This window comes from Rhinolophus sinicus, chromosome 14, assembly GCF_057876585.1.
Source record: "Rhinolophus sinicus isolate RSI-liver-muscle chromosome 14, RSI-T2T, whole genome shotgun sequence".
NCBI lineage: Eukaryota > Metazoa > Chordata > Mammalia > Chiroptera > Rhinolophidae > Rhinolophus > Rhinolophus sinicus.
In genome coordinates, this window is record NC_142514.1 from 130,290,977 (window position 1) to 130,302,716 (window position 11,740).

An 11,740-nucleotide genomic window follows, 5' to 3' on the forward strand; every position below is an offset into this window, starting at 1 on the left:
AAATGTGGATCCATTAAGCATATATGATTTAGGCATAAACTATATTAAGATTCATTGTTTCACACACTTTCCAGAAAATTAGTAAGCCAATTGGATTGCCTGTTTAATAGCTGCATTATTGCAATGAGCTAATGACATCGCCTCAGAATGTACTTTTGCATTTGATGCTGTCCTACAAACAATAGGGATTTTTATAAACATTTACAAGGATTTACCGTTCCTTACCTCCTAGATAATTTCTAGCTCAATAAAAGGTGAGAAAAATACTCACAAAGTAATTGTCATGCAAGGTGTCAGGTGGGGTCTCTGGTCCCGCTCCCCACATAAGTACGCAGGACATGGTGAGGCCAAAAAGGAACACCCACGGAGCCATAGGTAGGGGAGTCACACCACTATACTCTTGCTGGCGGCTGGGTTGGAGACACAGGAAGCAGGAGCCACACGATCCGCAACCAGCCATCCACTTGTCTCTGCCAACCAACCTCACCTGCCAGCTCCATCCGCCGTGCTAACTGCAATCCGCGCTTGCTGGCTCTGCCACCATCTTCTTGCTAGCCACACTTTTCTGTTAGTGTAGCAACGGCAGTTATATTAGTGGCCAATGGCTCACTGGTTATAGGTGATGGCCAACTAGCCACAGCTGATGGCCATCCAGTCACAGTTGATGGCCATTTACTACCTGAGCCAGCACCTTTCCATGTGAGGCCAAGAGCCTGGAAACGGCACTCCTGGCTCTGTCCCCATAGTAATTTAACTATCTTCCAAGAAGGTGTCACCTAGAATTATTTCGTGACAAATGGACACCTAATCTGTTTGTCAGTAACTGCAACCATCTATTCAGTGCCTGCTCTGTGCGTGGCACTTTACCTGGCCCGTGGCTATAAAATATAGGAGAGCTCTACTCTGATAGGAAGAAAGAAGCATACCCCAGCAGAACTTTAAAAAAATAGTACTGAACAGCCTTTAAAAGACTTTAGCAAAATGGTTCAGGTAATGAACGCTATGGAGATCATAGCTCCCAGTGTGACCTTTAGGGCTGTGTTTCCTGTTAGGGCATTCCATACATATGCCATAGAGTGAGGGCAGGTGAGGAGGTTGGGTTTGAAAGACTCAGGGCTCCAGCCTTTTCAGAGTCTACTCCATAGTCACTCTGATAGAAAATGTTTCCAAAAATATTCCCCAAGTGCTTCTCAGTAAAAAGAAGTCTGTTTAGTAAAAAATGGACAAATAAGAGCCATTTTCTTCAATGTCCTGTTATTCCATAATGTTTTCCTAGATTCTGCAAAATTACCCAAAAAACAGAGTATGTCCCTTCCTGTGAAGTCTCAGGATCCTGCCTCAGTATCTAGAAAGCTCCTAATGTCTTTTTTCAGGACTTTGTAGAGCCATGAATATCCAGAGACTCCCAATGATCCCTGTCACAATTTTGTGGAGACTGGGAAGGATGGAAGTTCTGCCTTAATACCTTTCTGGACATTTGGAAGGGATCCTGACATTTGTTAGCCAATATTTTATACAAATAGTAGATTAAAATGGAAGCTATTTACTTAATAGTATTAGTAATGACAAAAGCTCTGAATAAGATTCCATCAGGGGTTGACAGAATGATTTAGGAAAAAGGTCTCTATATGGGTGTTGGAAGTCTTGAAGTCTAGTCCTGGCTTTGCCATTAACTAGCTATAAACTGTGTAAGTCTAATAACGATAATAATAATTAATAATAACGTACTTCCAAAAGACTTTGTGAAAGAGCCATCTAACTTTAAAGGCACATATCTCACTATAGTGTAAATTGCGCTGTGTATTTGAAAAAATTCATGGCACTCACCTTCAACAAAATATAACTCCTTTAATACTGAATAGCAACTAATTACTTCAACAAACCCTTATCTTTGGGAATTCAAAAATAAATATTGGCACATAGGCCAGCATCTTCTATGGGCACAAAACTAGGTATTCAATAAATGCCTGATTTGAATGATTGACTTGTAAATAATGTGTGCTCACTTTCTTTATGTGCTCATAATGTTGTATACATCCTGAATTTGGAAAGCAAAAAATCACTTTTAAATTAAAATTCTCACTTATGCTAGAACACATTTTTAAATACAATTTTAAAATATTTTAGAAATGCTCTCCAGCATATGTTAAAAAACAAAAAACAAAACCTGAATTCATCTTAAGCCTTTTAGTAGTGATAACATCACCTAAAAGTTAGCTTAAAAAATTCAGACCTCTTTTTGTACAGATTATGTATATATAGCCTCAAACTGCTTTAAAATGTAAAATACAGCCATTTAAAAGATATGTTAAACAACCACATATTCAAATCAAGGTATTTTAAAATATCTGGATGAATAACATTTTCAGCTTTCACTCACATGATGTGATGTACATTATATGAGCATGTGTTTTCTTTACCAATTCAAATCCTTTGGTCAGTAGCACATTTTTGAACAGCACTTCCCAAATTGGATTCTTAGTTTAAAAATTGGTGTCTTCTGATCCCGACTTGCTCATAACAGATACTTTGAAATGCAGTATATTACATTTATAACCAGAACTGCTTTCCCCCTCCCCCCCCAACTCCTTCAGTTTTAGAAATGTCAAAAAAGAAATGTAACCATGAAGAGATTATTGTGAGGATAATGAAAACTCTGATGGGGGAGGAGAACAAAAAGGCTTTTCTCTGTCTTCAAAGACCAGTGGTGAATATAAAGAGGATATACTGGGGTTGGGTTTTGGAGTGGCGGAAAGGAAATCCATGAACAATTAGCACACACATTGAAGATATCCAGTCTTATTTTGCTTCTTTGCCTTCACAGAAATCTTTTTTTTTTCTCTTAAATGGGACATTTTCCCCCACCTCCCAACCACTTCCTCAACTCTGCCAAGCAGAGAACTATGGGGTAAGAGGAGAAATGAGGAAACAAATAAAATACTATACAAATCTAACAAACTAATAAAAAAGAAATGAACCCCAAATCTTTTGCATTGGAAGGGTAAGTGTAAAAGGCGTCAAAAACACACGTAGTATTTACGAAGTGCCTGCAGGGGGAGGGGCTCTGCACTGGTGTTGAGAAGGATGCAAGGATGTGTGAGGTCCTCACTCAGAAGGCGTTCACCAGATTAGGAATTCAGTGAGAAGAGCACTAAGAAAAGCAAGACTTGTGTCTAGTCCTAGCTCCTCCATTAGTCAGTTTTGTAACCTCGGACAAGTCTCTGAACCTCTCTGACGCTCAGTTTCTGTCCCATCTTTCTTATCTCCTCTCCAGGTTATTAATGAAGCTCAAATGTTTTGGGAAAACTCTCAAGTGATAAAGCCCCACGCAAATGGAAAGCATTACTATTTTACTGAGCATCTACTGTGTGCCAGAGACTGAGGGCAGCATGATGGTTACAAACCTGAATCAAATCCAGATCCTTCCTTCTGGGAGCGGAAGATCTAGAACAGCAAATAAGCAACGTATCCGGGGCTTCTACAGAAAGGCAGAAAGAGAGATGGGGTAATATTCTGATTAGATAAAAAACAAAAACAAAACAAAAAACCTCCCTCTCTGTCTCCTGGGTGAAGAGCTGGATCGTGCTTCTAAGGACCCCTCCCTGCGGCTCCTAATGGCCCAGGAACAGTGCCCAGTGGAAGACACCAGGAGGGTGCGACTCCAGGCCCACGTGGGGGCCGAGCAAGCTACAGGGCCCGTGGGGGTGGCGCAGAGATGCTTAAGAGTCTGAAGCATATTAAATCAGACTGAAAGGAGTCAGGGACCCAGCGAGGAGGCCAGACGACCTTCCAACCTCCCCTCACAACTTCCAGGTGCGTATACCCAGCAGGGAGCTGATAAGGTAGCGCTTCCCTGGGGCCCACAAACCAGGGCCACCCACTCTGTCGCCGCCGCGCTTTCGGTTTCCAAGGCGACCGGCGGGCTAGGGCCTCCCAATTCAACGATCCAGCACAGTCGCGAGCGGCGGGCCGGGCGCGCCACCCGGTGGCCACACGAGGAAGAGTCCGGGCTGACGGCCTGCGCCGCCGCGCTCGCAGCCGCGATGCGCCCTCCAGCCTTTCTCCCCGCGGGATTTTCACAGCACAGCTCACCCAGATGAGTCCACAAAACGCTCACGCCCCTCCTTACCTCCCTCTAGTGGCAAGCCGGGAAGTGGTGCGTTGTGTAGGGGCAAGACATCGGCCTCTGTGCTGTGACCGTGAGCCAGTCACTTGCGTCTGTTTTTTCAGTTGTCAAAGGCCTGGTCGGTGGTTTTCAAACAACTCATAGGACGGGGAAAGGGGTGTGTGCGCGTGATGGGCATTCGGCCCTTCTCTGCCCCACTCTGCCCCGTCCACCACAGCAGCTTTTCTTCTGTCTGCTTTTGCTCTGTGTAAGAGTTCTTTTGGGTTTAACACCGAATAGAATTGCCAACCCCTGACTAAATGCTTAGATGGTAACTTCCAGCTTTAAAGTCCTTGATCCTGCCTACTTTCCTTCTTGCTTTACTTTTTTACTCTTAAACCTCAAGAAAACCAATATAGAGTCCGTCCGCGTTTCCACCTTTTGCAACTATCTCCTAATTCTAGGGGAAAATGTATCACACACCTACAGCCTTTAAAATTCTCCCTTTCCTCTCCCGCATGCTTTCTCATTCTCTGTCTCAAGATAGTTTCTTACATCGTGGGAGCACCTACTTCCACTAGTTACATCTGTGTCAGCTATTTATCCTTTTGTCCTGGGAAGACAGAAGTGAGGTGCTTCCTTGGGCTGGGCCTCCACTCTCTTCGTAAGTCACCTGTTTGGCATTCTTGAATTTGATTTTTGAAAAATAGGTTATTACATGATGTTTTAGGATTGATGTGGTGTTATATTGAGAACATATTAAGAGCTTCTTAAAAGAAGGGAACTGAAGTGGTTAGTAAAAAATGTTAATTAGCTTTTAGTTAAGGGAGTTTCTCTCATCGGTAAAAAGTCATCCTAAAATTAACCTGTTTGAGATAATTTATGTGTTTTATCTCCTTTGAATCTCCTTTTATTCTATCAATGTTACATATTTGTTAAGTGCCAATAATTTGCTGTGATCTACACATGCAATAAAAGTTTTTTAGTTATTCGATCTTCCCTAGAAAAACAGCAACAGGTGGGATTATGGGGTAAAATTAAAAAATAGATGCTGGAGAAAAAAAACAAACTACCACCCCAAAGTCTTTAAATATGGGAATTTTTTTTTTGTTAAATGGAAAAACAATTTTGTGATTCTTCAGCACTTTGAAGTCATTCCCAAATCGTTTCCTATAAATCTTAGGCCTGCTTCTTTTACAAGAGCCTGGGCCTATAGTCAAAAATGTACTTTTACCCTATCATTTATCTCCTGTGCAATTTTTCTTATGGTCTTTGCCAGTTGGTGGTCAAACATTGAAGCCAGATAAAAACCATTTGCTGAGTTTCCTCATTTGACCTCGATTTTCTGTTAGCCTTGCCGTGTTGGACGATGTAGAAATAGAGGTAAAAGAGTGTCCGTGGTAGAAAAAGCCAAATATGTTGTCTGATTTTGGCGAAACCACAAAGAATCAGTGTGGTATCCACAGTTGCTGAACATTTTATACTTTTTAAATATTTTCACCTATTTTCATTGAGGATCACTCCCTCTACAACAGGCCCTAAGGCAATCAACTAAATGTATTAATAGTAAATCTCCAAGTAATTTTAGAGACATGAGCTAGTGATTAACCTACTTACTTTGCAAACCAGTTCAAACTTCTAGTAAATCAGAAATTTTACTGACAACAAAGTTACTTTTGAAAAACAGAAAAGTCCTGCTATAACTTCTTATCCAAAAACTTTTTCCTGACAAATTTGAAACAATGAAATTGGTGTTTTGTACAAGAAAGGTCATTAATTAAAATATGCTCTTGAGAGGAAAAGTGTATGCAGGCCTGGTGACAAACTCATAGAGGGGATTGTCTTTTGACTCACCATCCATTGACATGTTTCAGTGTTAGAAAATGGGGTTGTAATACACAATGGGATTTATAGATGATGTAATACAGAATTGTACACCTGAAATCTATGTAATTTTACTAACAATTGTCGCCCCAATAAATTAAAAAAACAACAAGAAAATGGGATTGTTTCCCACTTCATTTATGTATCACAGTTTTTCCCTTTAGGCCAGAGACATAGCTCTGCCTTCCACCCTCTTCTCTTCATCTCTTCTAACCATCTCTTTTTTCTCACCTATCTCCTCTGCTTAATTCATTTTTGAAATTACTTCTATGAATTCTTTGGCCTGTTTAAGGAAGAGGAGTCCAGGAGGGTCAGCTAGAGACAGTGTCATGTCTCAAGAGTCTGGATTGTCCCTGAGGACTTTTAGTGTATGATGCCATGAGAGCAATTCAGCTACAGTGAATGCTCATACTTTTGGCAGTGTTAAAATATAACCACACAGGATATACAGACAAATCAATAGAACATGGCAAAAAAATCCATATATATGTCTATTCGTTTATTTCTCTCATATGTATTTGTCTATTGCTCTCATATGTATACGTATATGTATATGTATGTATATATGTATATATATGTATGTGTGTATATATATATATGCATACATACATGTATATGTATATATGGCCAAAAACTGTATTAAAGTTAAATAATCAACATATAGCGATAACATAAGATGAATACAAGTCACGTTTGACTTCTGCCATTACAACAGGTGCTCAAAGTGGTTCCCATTAGCATAATTTTAATACAATTTTTTCCTTTCTTAAAATGTGTATACATTTTTTGGGCACCCTCTATATATATACACAATTGCTTCAGACAAAAATGAGGAAAGGATAGTAAGATAGTACTTTCAACAAATGCTACTATAACTATTGCATATCTGATATCTGTTTGGGAAAAAAAAAATGAGCCTTGACCTGATACAAAAAATTACCATACAAAAATACAAAAAATCACCATACAAAAAATTAACTCAAACTGAATAATAGATCTGAACATGAAAGCTAGAACTAGAAAACTGCTCGAGTGAAGAGGCCAAGTGTAGGCTCCAAGTGTGGGCTCCAACTGTTCCCAGCTGAGCCCGGCCTTCTAGCCCACATAGTGCCAGACATATGAGCGAAGCCATCTTGGGTCGTCCCAACTAGCCCATCCATCAGCTGAGTATTGCTGAGTTGATCTCATTCGATACCACAAGGGGCAAGAAATTGCCAATTAACTAACCTACAGAATCTGAGATATGGTTGTTGTTTTAAACCACTAAGTTTTGATAGTGTAGTAATCATCTATTGCTATATAACAAATTAACCAAAATTCAGTGATTCAAGACAACAGGAATCATTTATTATCTCACAGTTCCTGTGGACCAGGAATTCAGGAACAAGTTGACGGGGCAGTTCTAACTTGGTGTATCTCATGCGGTCAGACATTGGATAGATTCCATCCCTACCTGAAGGCACTTTCAGTCTAGGAGGAGGTAGGTACAGCCAAGTTAATAGGCAATTGCAACACAGTTGGATAACCCCTGGAATAGGGGTAAAAGCAGAGTGCTAAGGGAAAACCTAATCCAGTCTTGAGGATCAGGGAAAAATTCCTAGAGGAAGTGAGGTCTCAATTGAGACTTGACAATGAGCAGGAATTATAGTTTGGAGGGCTGGGTGTGAGAGAGGCTGGGACAGAGGGAAAGTCCTAGAGATAAAAACAAAAGTGATGAGTTTTTTATGGATCTGAAAGAAATTTAATAACGGTTAAATAATAGGGTTCCATAGAGAGGAGGGGTGAGATAAGAGGCTGGAGAAGCAAGCAGGGGCAGACGATGGGTCCTCTAAACCATGCTCTTTTATTTTGACAAAAGTTCACTCTGTCTACAGTGTGGAGGAGTGTGGGAGAGGTCAAGATGGGGACAGGTTCCAGGATAAACTCCGCTGACCACTGTTCCAATCTTCCTTCTGCCTAAGGGCCTCTCACTTCAGTCTAGTTTCTGGTCCAAAAAACATGTCTTAGACTCTCCTTTTGCAAGATTGCAGAGACTGGTAAAGAGAATGACCTCATCTTTCTGGCTCAAGTTATCAGCTTGCCCAATCTCTGGAACCTTCTATAATTCAGGTAGGATGCTCACTCCCACACGAGGGAGTAGTCTATGAAACTCTGCTTCCAACAACATAGTAAAAGAATTAGAACATATGGAGTAACACTACCTCACTTCTGGAAAATAAAGCAGTATAAATGCTAACTTCCATCTTTTAAGAACTGTATGTGTATAATTGTTTACCGGTTGCTTTTTTTTTCCTTTTTTCTTTTTTTATTGTGGTAAGAACATGACAGGAGATCTGCCCTCTGGACAAAAATTTAAGTGTACAATACAATGTTGTTAACTACAGGCACTATATGTAACAGCAGACCTCTAAAATTTATGCATTTGGCATAACTGAAAGATTATACCTGTTGGACAGCGACTCCCCATTTTCCCCTTCCATGAGCCACTGGCAACCACCATTCTGCTCTCTGTTTCTATGTGTGTGACTATTTTAGATACCTCATATAAGTGGAATCATGCAGTATTTGTCCTTCTGTGACTGGCTTATTTCACTTAGCATAATGTCCTCCAGGTTCATCCGTGTTGTCAGAAATGGCAGGATTTCATTGTTTTAAAGGCTAAATAATATATCAGGGTATGACTATGTCATGTTTTCTTTATCTATTCATACATCAATGGACATGTAGGTTGTTTCCATATTTTGTTTTTGTGACTAACGCTGCAGTGAACACGGCAGTGCAGGTATCTCTTAGAGACCCTGATTTCAATTCTTTTGGGTAAATACCAGGAAATGGGATTGCTGGATCATATCGTAGTTCTATTTCTAATTTTTTGAAGAACTTCCATACTATTTTCCAAAATTGTTCCACACAATTCAATAGCTTTCCTGTCTATCAGAAACAATGACTTAGAACAGACTATGGGAAAGTGTGTCATATAAAAATATCTCAAAAAGAATAGAGTTTAACTACAATACTAATAGTATATATTCAAAACCTAAATAATAATTTATTAAAGAAATTCTAAAACTTTTGACTTAACAGACCAGGTTGGAAAGGAAATACTATGTACCTGAATAGAAAATATATAACATTGAATAATGTCAATGTCAATTCTTTCTAAATTAGTGTATAAGTTTAATGCAGATCTACAAAAAAAAGGTATTTGTTTGTAGAAGGGAAAATAGTTGGGACATTCCCAGGACTATATATCAATATTAGCAAGTCCGAGGTAGTGTGCTATATTTTTAAATAAGAAGAAATGATGAGGTTTTGGTTTACTCCCTATACTTCCTATGGTGTTGAGGAAATACAAAATATTTTACCTTCCATACAGCATACTAGCTAAGAAAAACATTGCAAAAGACCACATTATGTGATTCTATTTACACGACATGTCCAGAAAAAGCAAATACAGAGACAGAAATTGAGACTTCAGTGAGGGCTATAAATAACAGCGTCACCAGCAGGGGGACCACTGGAGAGGGAGCTGTCCAAACGAGGGTTGCAAGCTGAACAAAGCCCATCCGAGAGAATAGTCTTTGGACCCTGACATTGAAATACCCTTCTACTGAATGCACCCGACTGTGGGAATTGCTCATTGTGGAGTCTGGTGAGACTGAGAGACATAGGATACAGGACCACACTTTGTTGGTGCTTATCTTCCTTAAGAACACGAAATTTGGAGTAAGACAATCCAGACTTATCTGAAGCTGCTTATGGGCGGTGTGACCTTGGATAAGTTCCTTTACCTCTCTTCATCTCAATTTCCTCATTTGTAAATGGTAATAATATTGCATACTTCTCAGGGCTGTTCTGAAGATGAAATAAATATGTAGAATTCCTGGCCCACAGTAGGTTCTCAATAAATATTAGTTCTCCTTTGTACTAATATTGTTCTAGAGAGAATGCCAGAAAGTATGAAAATGTGGAGCTCTCCTGGCACCCATTGCCTGTGTGGCTGGAGACGACTTGCTCCATTCAATTAGCATCTATATCTGGCCGGACCCAAATATGCACCTCTGATCCAGCTCTAAACCTTAGGCCCAGCTGCCTGCTCAGTATCAATTAGATGTCTCGCAGGCACATCATGGCCCAAACTCATTATCTCCTACCCCCTCCGACTTGCCCCTCCTCCTTGGGGCTGTGTCCCATATTCAGTAAATAGCACCAGCATCCACTTAGCTGTTGAAGCCTGAAGACTGGGAGTTATTCTCGACTCTTTCCTTTTCCTCAATTCCTAGGTCCAATCAGTCTTCAAGTTCTGTCCGTCTACCTAGAGATTGGATAGATTGAACCCATTCGCTAATTTCATCTGAAAATATTTGTTGAGCAGCTGCTATGGGCTAGACACCATGTCGGGCTCCGTCTTCACTGCCTCCCCTCTAGCATTGGTCACAGCCTTCTCTCTATTTGAACGAAGAAATAGCTTCCCAATTAGTTGCCCTGCATCTACTTTTTACCTCTTTTAGTCCTTTCTTCACCTTCTGCCAGAAATGTATTCCTTTGCTTAAGACCTTAAATGGCCTCCCACAGAGACCTTAGGAGAGAATTCATGACGAGCTGAAATCTAGGCCCATCAGGTCTAGGCCAGGCCCCCCTGTTATGTGCTGCAATCATTGGTTGGGTTCCTGCCAGAAATATACCCTAGGATTGGGATTTGAGAGCAAGTAGTTTATTTGGGAAGTAGTCTCAGGAAGCTCTGGTAGGAAGATGGGGGAATCAGGAGGGAAGACAAAGAAGCAAAGTCAGAGAGCGTTAATGAACAGGTTACTGGGAGAAGGGTAACTGGAGCTCAGTCTCACTGGGGAACTCTGGGAGACAGTATATGCTATGGACTGAATTGTGTCAAAATGCATATGTAGAAGCCAAAATTCATATGTAGAAGCCCTAATCCCAAATGTGACAGTATTCGGAGATAAGGCCTATAAGGAGGTAATTAAAAATTAAGGAGGGTCCATAATGAGATTGTAATGGTGGGGCCTTGACATAATACAATTAGTGTCTTCATAAGAAGAAACATCAGAGAGCTCGCATGAGCTCTCTCTCTCTCTCTCTCTCTCTCTCTCTCTCTCTCTCTCTCTCAGAGAGCACACAAAGACGAAGTCACATGCACACAGTGATATGGCAGCTGCCCGCAAACCAGGAAGAAAGACTTCACCAGGAACTAACCATGTTGACACCCTGATCTCAGCCATCCAGACTCCAGAACTGTGAGAAAATAAAGTCCTGTTGTGTAAACCACCCAGTCTATGAGTATGACATTTTATTATAGCAGCCCAAGCTAGGACAGCATAGAACACCCTCCGATTTGTCCCACCTAGAGGGTGAGGAAGCTGGGTAGTTACTTCTCAGTTCTCATTTGCCATTGGTTGAGGACTGCTCCTTAGGGCATGGAGTCCCTGGCACTTCTGGCCTGCATGTTCCTGCCCCCTGTGGACCAGAGAAGTCCTCACTCAGGCTGAGTCTCCTGTAGGGAAGAATCCTTCGGCTTCCCTGGTGAGTGCTGAGAGGCAGGGCAGTAGTGTCCACCACAGCTCCCAGAATGTACTTTACCTCCCATTCATAGCTCTCTTTACTCTTGTCATGACTCATTCAGCTAATCTGTTAGTTCTGTAAGGGAGTAGTCAGTACTTCTTTGTTTTTTTAAAGCCATTGAAATTATTTGTTTAAAATTTTTATAACGTGAAAGTCTTTAAGAAATAATATTAA

At 40.7% G+C, this 11,740-nt stretch overlaps 1 protein-coding gene and 1 long non-coding RNA gene across 2 annotated transcripts in view; one reads left to right on the plus strand and one right to left on the minus strand.

Annotated features, from left to right (window-relative positions):
- CCDC83 (coiled-coil domain containing 83) overlaps positions 1-3,472 on the minus strand; it is a 43,637-nt gene extending 40,165 nt beyond the window's left edge. The window contains exon 1 of the mRNA XM_019739561.3: positions 3,405-3,472. The gene's annotated coding sequence lies outside the window, so the exon portion shown is untranslated. The remainder of the gene's footprint in view (positions 1-3,404) is intronic.
- The window catches only part of LOC141572209 (uncharacterized), a 58,875-nt gene extending 53,705 nt beyond the window's left edge, over positions 1-5,170 (plus strand). Inside the window, exon 2 of the long non-coding RNA XR_016018730.1 lies at positions 3,275-5,170. This is a non-coding gene — a long non-coding RNA (uncharacterized LOC141572209). The remainder of the gene's footprint in view (positions 1-3,274) is intronic.
- The last annotated feature ends 6,570 nt before the right edge of the window (positions 5,171-11,740 follow it).